Raw genomic sequence first — 12,208 nt, 5'->3', positions numbered from 1 at the left:
TCTGCACATGAAGCCGTACAAACTGCAGTTATTGCAAGCATTGCGTCCTGACGACCACAACAAAAGGTTCGAATTTTCAACTGCAATTCTACAGGACATGGAAGAGGACAATTTTGCCGAACGATTAATTTTTTCAGATGAATCAACGTTTCACATTTCTGGTAAAGTTAATCGGCATAACGTACGAATTTGGGCGAGTGAAACTCCGAGGGACGTTATTCAACATGAAAGAGACTCACCAAAGGTTAACGTCTTTTGTGCAATTTCGGTAAACAAAGTTTATGGACCTTTCTTTTTCATGGAGAAAACTATCACAGGAACCATTTACCTGGACATGTTAGAAAACTGGCTATTTCCTCAACTTCAGGAAGATTCAAATCACTTCATCTTCATGCAAGATGGCGCCCCACCACACTTCTCTGAACCTGTACGACGGTACCTAAATAACACCATTCCAGGACGGTGGATTGGAAGAGCAGGAGCACAAGATCAATGTCATCGTCTGTGGCCTCCCAGGTCACCAGACCTTACTCCCTGCGATTTTTATTTGTGGGGGTACATAAAGGACTGTGTTTATGTCCCACCTATGCCCGCTACTCTTCAAGAGGTACGACATCGAATTGTTGCGGCCGTGAATTCGGTAACTAAAGACCAGTTGCGTCGTGTGTGGCAAGAAATGAGATACCGGTTTGATATTTGTCGTGTAACAAATGGTGCTCATATTGAGGTACAGTTTTGATATTTGTTGTGTAACATTTGGTACTCATATTGAGTGAAGGACCGTTGGAATTGTGTTTCTATCATTTGTAGTTTTTGAGAAATAAATGTTTGAAATCTGCTCTTTCTTTTTGAAACGCCCTGTATTGTAATTTCTAATTTTAAATTAAATTCGTTTCTTAAATTTATTTAGGCATTGTTTATTTTTGTGCAGTTTCATTTGAAAATAGAATGAAAATAAAATCACATTAGAAAGAGAGATGTATGCATGGTTTGGCTTATGAGATGCTGTGCTTAGCATTTGGCAGCAAATGCTCATATGGGGTTAATGACACATTCAACAGAATACATCAACTTGGATTCATAATTTTCAACAGCTCGAAAAATATTTTTCACTGGTTTGATTAATTTGTCAAACTAGTTAAATTTTCAGTACAAGATTAAAAATATTCATAGTGTAAAAGTTTTTCTCACGCTTCACTTTACATTCTGGATTCCTTAATCTTATATTTGTAATTTAAGGGCTACCATCTTTATACTGTTACATGGTCAACTGTAGCCTTCGGTTCCAACAACAGAACCACGGATACGTGTACATTATATGCACCTCTCCAGGCCTTTTCAGTTCACAATTTTCAGATCGTCTGATGTTGTTGTTGTTGTTGTTGTAGTCTTTAGTCCTGAGACTGGTTTGATGCAGCTCTCCATGCTACTCTATCCTGTGCAAGCTTCTTCATTTCCCAGTACCTATTGCAGCCTACGTCCTTCTGAATCTGCTAGTGTATTTATCTCTTGGTCTCCCTCTATGATTTTTACCCTCCATGCTGCCCTCCAATACTAAATTGGTGATACCTTGATGTCTCAGAACATGTCCTACCAACCGATTCCTTCTTCTAGTCAAGTTGTGCCACAAACTTTTCTTCTCCCCAATCCTATTCAATACTTCCTCATTAGTTAAGTGATCTACCCATCTAAACTTCAGCATTCTTCTGTAGCACCACATTTCAAAAGCTTCTATTCTCTTCTTGTCTAAGGTATTTACCGTCCATGTTTCACTTTCATACATGGGTACACTCCATACAAATACTTTCAGAAACGACTTCCTGACACTTAAATCTATACTCAATGTTAACAAATTTCTGTTCTTCAGAAACGCTTTCCTTGCCATTGCCAGCCTACATTTTATATCCTCTCCACTTCGACCATCATCAGTTATTTTGCTCCCCAAATAGCAAAACTCATTTACTACTTTAAGTGTCTCATTTCCTAATCTAATTCCCTCAGTATCACCCGACTTAATTCGACTGCATTCCATTATCCTCATTTTGCTTTTGTTGATGTTCATCTTATATCCTCCTTTCAAGACACTGTCCATTCCATTCAACTGCTCTTCCAAGTCCTTTGCTGTCTCTGACAGAATTACAATGTCATCGGCGAACCTCAAAGTTTTTATTTCTTCTCCATGGATTTTAATACCTACTACAAATTTTTCTTTTGTTTCTGACACTGCTTGCTCAATATACAGATTGAATAACATTGGGGAGAGGCTACAACCCTGTAACCCTGTCTCACTCCCTTTGCAACCACTGCTTCCCTTTCATACCCCTCGATTCTTATAACTGCCATCTGGTTTCTGTACAAATTGTAAATAGCCTTTCGATCTGTGTATTTTACCCCTGCCACCTTCAGAATTTGAAAGAGAGTATTCCAGTCAACATTGTCAAAAGCTTTCTCTAAGTCTACAAATGCTAGAAACGTAGGCTTGCCTTTCCTTAATCTTTCTTCTAAGATAAGTCGTAGGGTCAGTATTGCCTCACGTGTTCCAACATTTCTACGGAATCCAAACTGATCTTCCCCGAGGTCGGCTTCTATCAGTTTTTCCATTCGTCTGTAAAGAATTCATGTTAGTATTTTGCAGCTGTGACTTATTAAACTGATAGTTCGGTAATTTTCACATCTGTAACACCTGCTTTCTTTGTGATTGGAATTATTATATTCTTCTTGAAGTCTCATACATATTGCATGCCAGTTGGTAGAGTTTTGTCAGGACTGGCTCTCCCAAGGCTGTCAGTAGTTCTAATGGATTGCTGTCTACTCCAGGGGCCTTGTTTTGACTCGGTCTTTCAGTGCTCTGTCAAACTCTCCACGCAATATCGTATCTCCCATTTCATCTTCATCTACATCCCCTTCCATTTCCATAATATTATCTTCAAGTACATCGCCCTTGTATAGACCCTCTATATACTCCTTCCACCTTTCTGCTTTCCCTTCTTTGCTTAGAACTGGGTTTCCATCTGAGCTCTTGATATTCATACAAGTGGTTCTCTTATCTCCAAAGGTCTCTCTAATTTTCCTGTAGGCAGTATCTATCTTACCCCTAGTGAGATAAGCCTCTACATCCTTACATTTGTAGCCATCCCTGCTTAGCCATTTTGCACTTCCTGACGATCTCATTTTTGAGACGTTTGTATTCCTTTTTGCCTGCTTCATTTACTGCATTTTTATATTTTCTCCTTTGATGAATTAAATTCAATACTTCTTCTGTTACCCAAGGGTTTCTACTAGCCCTCGTCTTTTTACCTGTTTCATCCTCTGCTGCCTTCACTATGTCATCCCTCAAAGCTACCCATTCTTCTTCTACTGTATTTCTTTCCCCCATTCCTGTCAATTGTTCCCTTACGCTCTCCGTGAAACTCTGTAAAACCTCTGGTTCTTTCAGTTTATCCAGGTCCCATCTCCTTAAATTCCCACCATTTTGCAGTTTCTTCAGTTTTAATCTACAGTTCATAACCAATAGATTGTGGTTCCTAATCTCTGTCTTACCATTATACACTCCTGGAAATGGAAAAAAGAACACATTGACACCGGTGTGTCAGACCCACCATACTTGCTCCGGACACTGCGAGAGGGCTGTAGAAGCAATGATCACACGCACGGCACAGCGGACACACCAGGAACCGCGGTGTTGGCCGTCGAATGGCGCTAGCTGCGCAGCATTTGTGCACCGCTGCCGTCAGTGTCAGCCAGTTTGCCGTGGCATACGGAGCTCCATCGCAGTCTTTAACACTGGTAGCATGCCGCGACAGCGTGGACGTGAACCGTATGTGCAGTTGACGGACTTTGAGCGAGGGCGTATAGTGGGCATGCGGGAGTCCGGGTGGACGTACCGCCGAATTGCTCAACACGTGGGGCGTGAGGTCTCCACAGTACATTGATGTTGTAGCCAGTGGTCAGCGGAAGGTGCACGTGCCCGTCGACCTGGGACCGGACCGCAGCGACGCATGGATGCACGCCAAGACCGTAGGATCCTACGCAGTGCCGTAGAGGACCGCACCACCACTTCCCAGCAAATTAGGGACACTGTTGCTCCTGGGGTATCGGCGAGGACCATTCGCAACTGTCTCCATGAAGCTGGGCTACGGTCCCGCACACCGTTAGGCCGTCTTCCGCTCACGCCCCAACATCGTGCAGCCCGCCTCCAGTGGTGTCGCCTCAGGCATGAATGGAGGGACGAATGGAGACGTGTCGTCTTCAGCGATGAGAGTCGCTTCTGCCTTGGTGCCAATGATGGTCGTATGCGTGTTTGGCGCCGTGCAGGTGAGCGCCACAATCAGGACTGCATACGACCGAGGCACACAGGGCCAACACCTGGCATAATGGTGTGGGGAGCGATCTCCTACACTGGCCGTACACCACTGGTGATCGTCGAGGGACACTGAATAGTGCACGGTACATCCAAACCGTCATCGAACCCATCGTTCTACCATTCCTAGACCGGCAAGGGAACTTGCTGTTCCAACAGGACAATGCACGTCCGCATGTATCCCGTGCCACCCAACGTGCTCTAGAAGGTGTAAGTCAACTACCCTGGCCAGCAAGATCTCCGGATCTGTCCCCCATTGAGCATGTTTGGGACTGGATGAAGCGTCGTCTCACGCGGTCTGCACGTCCAGCACGAACGCTGGTCCAACTGAGGCGCCAGGTGGAAATGGCATGGCAAGACGTTCCACAGGACTACATCCAGCATCTCTACGATCGTCTCCATGGGAGAATAGCACCCTGCATTGCTGCGAAAGGTGGATATACACTGTACTTGTGCCGACATTGTGCATGCTCTGTTGCCTGTGTCTATGTGTCTGTGGTTCTGTCAGTGTGATCATGTGATGTATCTGACCCCAGGAATGTGTCAATAAAGTTTCCCCTTCCTGGGACAATGAATTCACGGTGTTCTTATTTCAATTTCCAGGAGTGTATAATCTATCTGATACCTTCTAGTTTCTCCAGGATTCTTCCATGTATACAACCTTCTTTTATGATTCTTGAACCAAGTGTTAGCTATGATTAAGTTATGCTCTTTGCAAAATTCTACCAGGCGGCTTCCTTTTTCATTTCTTCCCCTCAATCCATATTCACCTACTATTTTTCCTTCTCTCCCTTTTCCTACTCTCGAATTTGTCACCCATGACTATTAAATTTTCGTCTCCCTTCACTACCTGAATAATTTCTTTTATCTTATCATACATGTCATCAATTTCTTCATCGTCTGCAGAGCTAGTTGGCATATGAAATTGTACTACTGTAGTAGGCATGGGCTTCGTGTCTATCTTGGCCACAATAATGCATTCACTATGCTGTTTGTAGTAGCTTACCCGCACTCCTATTTTTTTATTCATTATTTAAGCTACCCCTGTATTACCCCTGTTTGATTTTGTATTTATAACCCTGTATTCACCTGACCAAAAGTCTTGTTCCTCCTGCCACCAATCTTCACTAATTCCCACTATATCTAACTTTAACCTATCCATTTCCCTTTTTAAATTTTCTAACCTACTTGCCCGATTAAGGGATCTGACATTCCACGCTCTGATCCGTAGAATGCCAGTTTTCTTTCTCCTGATAACGACGTCCTCGTGAGTAGTCCCCGCCCGGAGATCCGAATGGGGGACTATTTTATCTCCGGAATATTTTACCCAGGAGGACGCCATCATCATTTAAGCATACACTAAAGCTGCATGCCCTCGGGAAAAATTACGGCTTTATTTTCCCCTGCTTTTAGCCGTTCGCAGTACCAGCACAGCAAGGTCGTTTTGGTTAGTGTTGCAAGGCCAGATCAGTCAATCATTCTGACTGTTGCCCCTGCAACTACTGAAAAGGCTGCTGCCCCTCTTCAGGAACCACACGTTTGTCTGGCCTCTCAACAGATACCCCTCCGTTGTGGTTGCACCTACGGTATGGCCATCTGTATCGCTGAGGCACGCAAGCCTTTCCACCAACGGCAAGGTCCATGGTTCATGTGGGGCTTCACTACTCAAGGTTAAATATAACTTTGGCTCAGAAGGGAGTAAATTATGCTGCCACAAAAGTCTTTGGTCACTTACCTAATAGCATCAGAAGTCTGACACATAGTCATATAGCAATTAAAAGGAAATTAAAAGAATTTCTGAATGGCAACTCCTTCTACTCATTAGATGAATTTTTGGATATAGTAAGTGTGTAATTTCCCCCACCCCCACCCAAAAAAAAAAGAAAAGTAAGTGTCCTGTAATATTTTGTGTAATGTAATATCTTGAATTGACACCTTTTATTAACCTGACACGTTCCACATCATTATGAAGTGTCATATTCATGATCTATGGAACAAGTACTAACCTAATCTTACCATTTTCCAAGCTCCTGTGAGCATATGCATTGCTTGCAGGATGTTCAATTTAAACACTTCATTCCTATCAGTAAAGGCAAGTGCTTTAAGGACAAGAGCTTTCCAATACTGCTTTTCAGGCTATGAATAATCCTTAGATCCATGGGCTGGAGTTCCGCAGAAATCCTAAGTCTGTTGGATGAGCGGGACACTTGTCCATAAAGAGAACAACCTTCCTCTTTCTAGCACCCATTAATATATCAAAAGCTTGCAAGAACTTTTTGAACAAGTCCGCAGTCATCCAAGCACTTTTGTTGCTATAATACTGACATGGCAGCGTAGCACTGTTCTTAAAACAATGTGGTTTGTGGAACTTTCCAATTACTATGGGATCCAGCTTGTCGCTGTCATCTGCGTTGCTGCATATGAGAACAGAAATTCTCTGCTTGTTCATTCTTCCTCCATGGCATGCTTCTCCTTTAACACTTACGGTTTTAGAGGGCATGAGTAGGTAAAACAGGCCTGTTTCATCCACATTGTACACATCCCAAGATTCGAAACCTTCCAAGAGGGGTGGCACCACCTGTTCTTTCCAGTGTTCAACACTTTCATCACTAGCTGCAGCACTCTCTCCACTTACTGCCCTGCAATTTATTCCATAGGGTTTTTTGAAACTATCCAGCCAACCATTCGAAGCTTTGAATTCTGTTAGTCCAAGTTTCCCTGATATCATAGATGCTTTCATTTTTATCAATTGGTAAATTTTCAGCACTTGCTCCGTTGAACCACTCCATTAGCTTCGATTCAATTTCTTCATAAGGCGACTTTGTAACATATTTTCTCTGCTTTGCTTTTGAACCGCACTGTGTTTCTTGATCCAGAATCTTCTCCTTATTCTTCAATATTCCTGACAATGAAGCCTGTGCAAGTCCCAGGCGTCGAGCCATTTCACTTATTGGCACATTTGCGTTTCTCTCCACTTTCCGAATCAAGTTCACTTTTTCCGCAACAGATAAGAGTTTTTCTTTCTTCTGCCATAGTCAACTTCACTACAACAATGAATGTGAGTGAGCAAACTGATATACAGCTGGATTCTCCACGCAAGACACAGTAATACATGAACTGATGCAAACTTGCGTAAACTGATGCTATACTGTAATGCTGCTACGAATGTACAGATTTGGTCAAAGCTCGGTTGCAAGCAAGCATGGAAAGCGGCACGAGTGTTACATTGTTAGTCTCCGACCGCAGTCGGCTAAGTTCGAGCGTGCTCATGCATGTAGCGAGGAATTGATATGGAAGATGATCGATCGTATCCAATATAAATGCTGGAGTTCATAGGTTCTTAAAGCCTATATTATACGATGCTTGCATTTGGAGCCAAAGCGTATGGAAGTTCCAAAAAATCCCGCTAGAAGCCACCACAAGTACTGTAGTTACCGTATTTGCCCAATTGCAAGCCGACCTTGAGTGCAAGCAGCACCCCAAAAATGAGACTTTGGAAAATAAATAAATAAAAATAAATTTTACCTCGATTTCAAGCTGCTCTTAAAAGTGAAAGATACGGCTCATCATATGATGGATAGAGTATTAAGTGGCTCTACTAGAAATCCAGTACAGGGCTATTATAAATGATTGAAGCGATTTCATAAATTCACTGTAGCTCCATTCATTGACATATGGTCACGACACACTACAGATACGTAGAAAAACTCATAAAGTTTTGTTTGGCTGAAGCCGCACTTCAGGTTTCTGCCGCCAGAGCGCTCGAGAGCGCAGTGAGACAAAATGGCGACAGGAACTGAGAAAGCATATGTCGTGCTTGAAATGCACTCACATCAGTCAGTCATAACAGTCCAACGACACTTCAGGACGAAGTTCAACAAAGATCCACCAACTGCTAACTCATTCGGCGATGGTATGCGCAGTTTAAAGCTTCTGGATGCCTCTATAAGGGGAAATCAATGGATCGGCCTGCAGTGAGCAAAGAAACGGTTGAACGTGTGCGGGCAAGTTTCACGCGTAGCCCGCAGAAGTCGGCGAATAAAGCAAGCAGGGAGCTAAACGTACCACAGCCGACGGTTTGGAAAATCTTACGGAAAAGGCTAAAGCAGAAGCCTTACCGTTTACAATTGCTACAAGCCCTGACACCCGATGACAAAGTCAAACGCTTTGAATTTTTGGCGCGGTTGCAACAGCTCATGGAAGAGGATGCGTTCAGTGCGAAACTTGTTTTCAGTGATGAAGCAACATTTTTTCTTAATGGTAAAGTGAACAGACACAATGTGTGAATCTGGGCGGTAGAGAATTCTCACGCATTCGTGCAGCAAATTCGCAGTTCACCAAAAGTTAACGTGTTTTGTGCAATCTCACGGTTTAAAGTTTACGGCCCCTTTTTCTTCTGCGAAAAAAACTTTAAAGGACACGTGTATCTGGACATGCTGGAAAATTGGCTCATGCCACAACTGGAGACCGACAGTGCCAACTTCATCTTTCAACAGGATGGTGCTCCACCGCACTTCCATCATGATGTTCGGCATTTCTTAAACAGGAGATTGGAAAACCGATGGATCGGTCGTGGTGGAGATCATGATCAGCAATTCATGTCATGGCCTCCACGCTCTCCCGACTTAACCCCATGTGATTTCTTTCTGTGGGGTTATGTGAAAGATTCAGTGTTCAAACCTCCTCTACCCAGAAACGTGCCAGAACTGCGAGCTCGCATCAACGATGCTTTCGAACTCATTGATGGGGACATGCTGCGCCGAGTGTGGGAGGAACTCGATTATCAGCTTGATGTCTGCCGAATCACTAAAGGGGCACATATTGAACGTTTGTGAATGCCTAAAAAAACTTTTTGAGTTTTTTTATGTGTGTGCAAAGCATTGTGAAAATATCTCAAATAATAAAGTTATTGTAGAGCTGTGAAATCGCTGCAAACATTGGTAATAACCCTGTATTTTTTAAATGCGTGACAAACAGTTTCACATGGGAGACATTTCCAAGATTGAAACTTCCTGGCAGATTAAAACTGTGTGCCGGACCGAGACTCAAACTTAGAACCTTTGCCTTTCGCGGGCAACTCATTCCACGGAATGAGTGACGCAACCCAGTGTCGTCGTGTAAACTAGGCTTAATGCTAAATGCTGGTTTTGATGTAATTCGAATTATGTTAAATCAAATATAAAATTGCATTGCACTTATGGAATAATTTTTGAGACTTGAAATTTCTTCCGTTAAATGCGGGTTTACGTGAAATCGAGGTCACACAAAATTGGGGTTGTACTGTACTTACATAAATATTTGCACCCAACAGTTAGAAGAAATTCTCAAAGTGCATCTTGCTATGCATGGAAAAACAAATTAAATGGTGCAGTGTTTTGTTATTTAAACCAGAAACATTCGACCAACACAAAGAACACACAGGCGTCAACTATCACTACAAGTCACCAAAAGAAGACACGCGAAGCATGCACTTGAGGTCTCGTAATGATCACGAAGTTCTGCATGTGTAGTAAAGACAGTTTGAAACTGATTGTGACTGCTCATGATACCTTCAGTTGAATGAACCTAGTTACTCCCATCAGCCACAATGCTGAGTAGAGCATGGCAATGGCAGGAGATAACGAATTGTTCAGACTTTCAGACAGTACTTGCCAGTATCATTGCATGTCAGTTACATCAGTTTTTTTCCCACGAACACTGATTTATGAAGTGTAAACTTGATAAAGTTATAAATATGTTAATGCAAAATTGGAGCCAAATGAACATTGTGAACTTAGTAAATTTGACTGTAGTCATAAAAAATGTTGTAAATGGCGGGAAAATGTTAATTCCCAGAACGTAAAAACAGGGTTGTACTGCATTTGATTTCACACTACGTTTGAACAGGCAACAGTATGGGAAGGGTAGGTTGCTACTCACGACATAAAGGAGGCATTAAGTCACAGACAAACAAAATGAAAAAGAATAGTAGGAGTATTTTCAGTCCTCAGACAAAGGCCTCCTTCAGAAATAGAGCTACCACACATTCTTATAACTTCTGCTATAAAATTATATAGGACTTTATGTGCATTTAGGTATTCTGTTGCTAACGGAGTTTGTTCATTTTTATTGCACTACCAGAGGGCATCACATGCTGCTGTGATATGGTGGTTTCTTGATATCTTTTGTCCCACTCAAGAACAAAGAGATTAACATCTTTCTCACTGTCTCATCAACATGAAGAATATGATGAGGCTGTAGATATTTTGCCAGAATCTCTCAGTTAAACCAGAGGCACGACATTGTCACTGTAAAGTTTCTGCTGTGTTTACAATTCTGATAACAGGGAAGAGATAGGAGATTAACTAACACTATGTTGTAGTGCCTCACTTTAATTTTGTAAGACCAGTACAGGTTTTCATATCGTTGAGCCCTAACCCTGCTCTTTGTGAACTGCCAGGTGTCACTTTATCATATTTCACTAAACCACTGTATGCAGTTTCCTTTATCAGAGTATCTACTTCCTCTTTACTTTTATTCTGCTATGCATCTTCACCCACATCATAATGATAGTCTCATTTATGGGGATAGCTTCCGAACTACTTTGTAATGCGATATATGAGATAATTTTTGGTACTATTGACATTGTAGTATTTTAACAGTATCAGTGCTAAGTATAAATCTGATGAAATTGTGGTTGATTATGTTTGGTCATACTGCTGGTGAATGCCAAGTAGTTGGTGGGTTGTGTGACAGAGAGCAAAATAAAGATGCACACACAATGTTTGATAAACTTCTTTCACTTAACGTTAATAAAAGAAAGTGCAGAACAATATATAGTGCAAGTCTTTGAGGTAGGTCGACTCGAATATCCAGTCATATCAGAGGCTGATAGAGCTGAACTGTTAGGCCGAACTGAACTAACAGGCAGACTTCACTAGACTCGAGCTATGTAGCATCCTTTAAGTCGGCTCCATAGCAGCACAGATCACATAGGGTGAGCAGGGTAAATCTCGGAGTCAGACACATATAGGCAGTGTTCTGCCAACTTCCGAGTGTAGACTGTTGCTGCCAGAAATCATGGCAGGAGGGGGGAGTGCTTAAATGCAGGTGCCACTGAGAGGCAGGACACAAAACTTCACCTGATGACAAGCTCCTACGTGCATCTCGACATTCAGCATGCAAATAGCTGGAAACATCAGACATTGGGGGCGCACTGACACCCAGGAATAGACCTTTTCTATTGGAAGAATCTCACTGGCGATTGGAAGGTTCATGGTGGCCCACCAGAAGGTGGCAAGGCGAAGAGGGCCCACCTCCTACAGCTGGTGCTGCTTACACTGCAGTGACAGTGATGGCACTGCATTGATGTCCATTGGCTTCCCATCCATTCTAACAGTGCAAGACCCTAGGTTGCACGTGAAAAACTCGAGGCAGAATCATGTAATCCACACAAATAAAGCTGATTTTGATGGGGTGGGATCCTGTACAATACATAATGAGTGACCTAAGACTATGGTGATTACACCTCTTTCTCAGTGCCTGTGGCTGCCAAAAAGCTGAGGAAGACCAAACCACGCACACTAAACTTAGAATGCTGCAGAGGAATAATGGCGTACCTAATTATGAAACCGCAACACTAATGTCCACACTCCCTCTTGAATTTGTAATGGCTGCAACACCGTGTAAGTTAGCAACCCAACTATACACGACACTTCAACCATTCCTCTGGTTGAGAGTCAGATGCACAGAATGACAGCATAGAAACAGGTGCTGCTTGCTGTGGCAGTACTGCGTGTGCTGGGTCAGCTCTTCTGTGTTTGCTGGTGCAACGAACAGTCTGTACATTGTTTCTATGAAATGCTGCAT

General features: G+C 42.7%; 1 protein-coding gene across 1 annotated transcript in view; it reads left to right on the top strand.

Moving 5' to 3' along the window:
* Window positions 1-12,208, top strand: part of LOC126457138 (uncharacterized) — a 288,468-nt gene that overhangs the window by 176,567 nt on the left and 99,693 nt on the right. The window lies entirely within an intron of this gene.

The sequence above is a fragment of the Schistocerca serialis genome, chromosome 2 (assembly GCF_023864345.2).
Source record: "Schistocerca serialis cubense isolate TAMUIC-IGC-003099 chromosome 2, iqSchSeri2.2, whole genome shotgun sequence".
Lineage (NCBI taxonomy): Eukaryota > Metazoa > Arthropoda > Insecta > Orthoptera > Acrididae > Schistocerca > Schistocerca serialis.
Note: the sequence above shows the minus strand (reverse complement) of the source record. Positions and strands in the feature narration are given on the sequence as shown.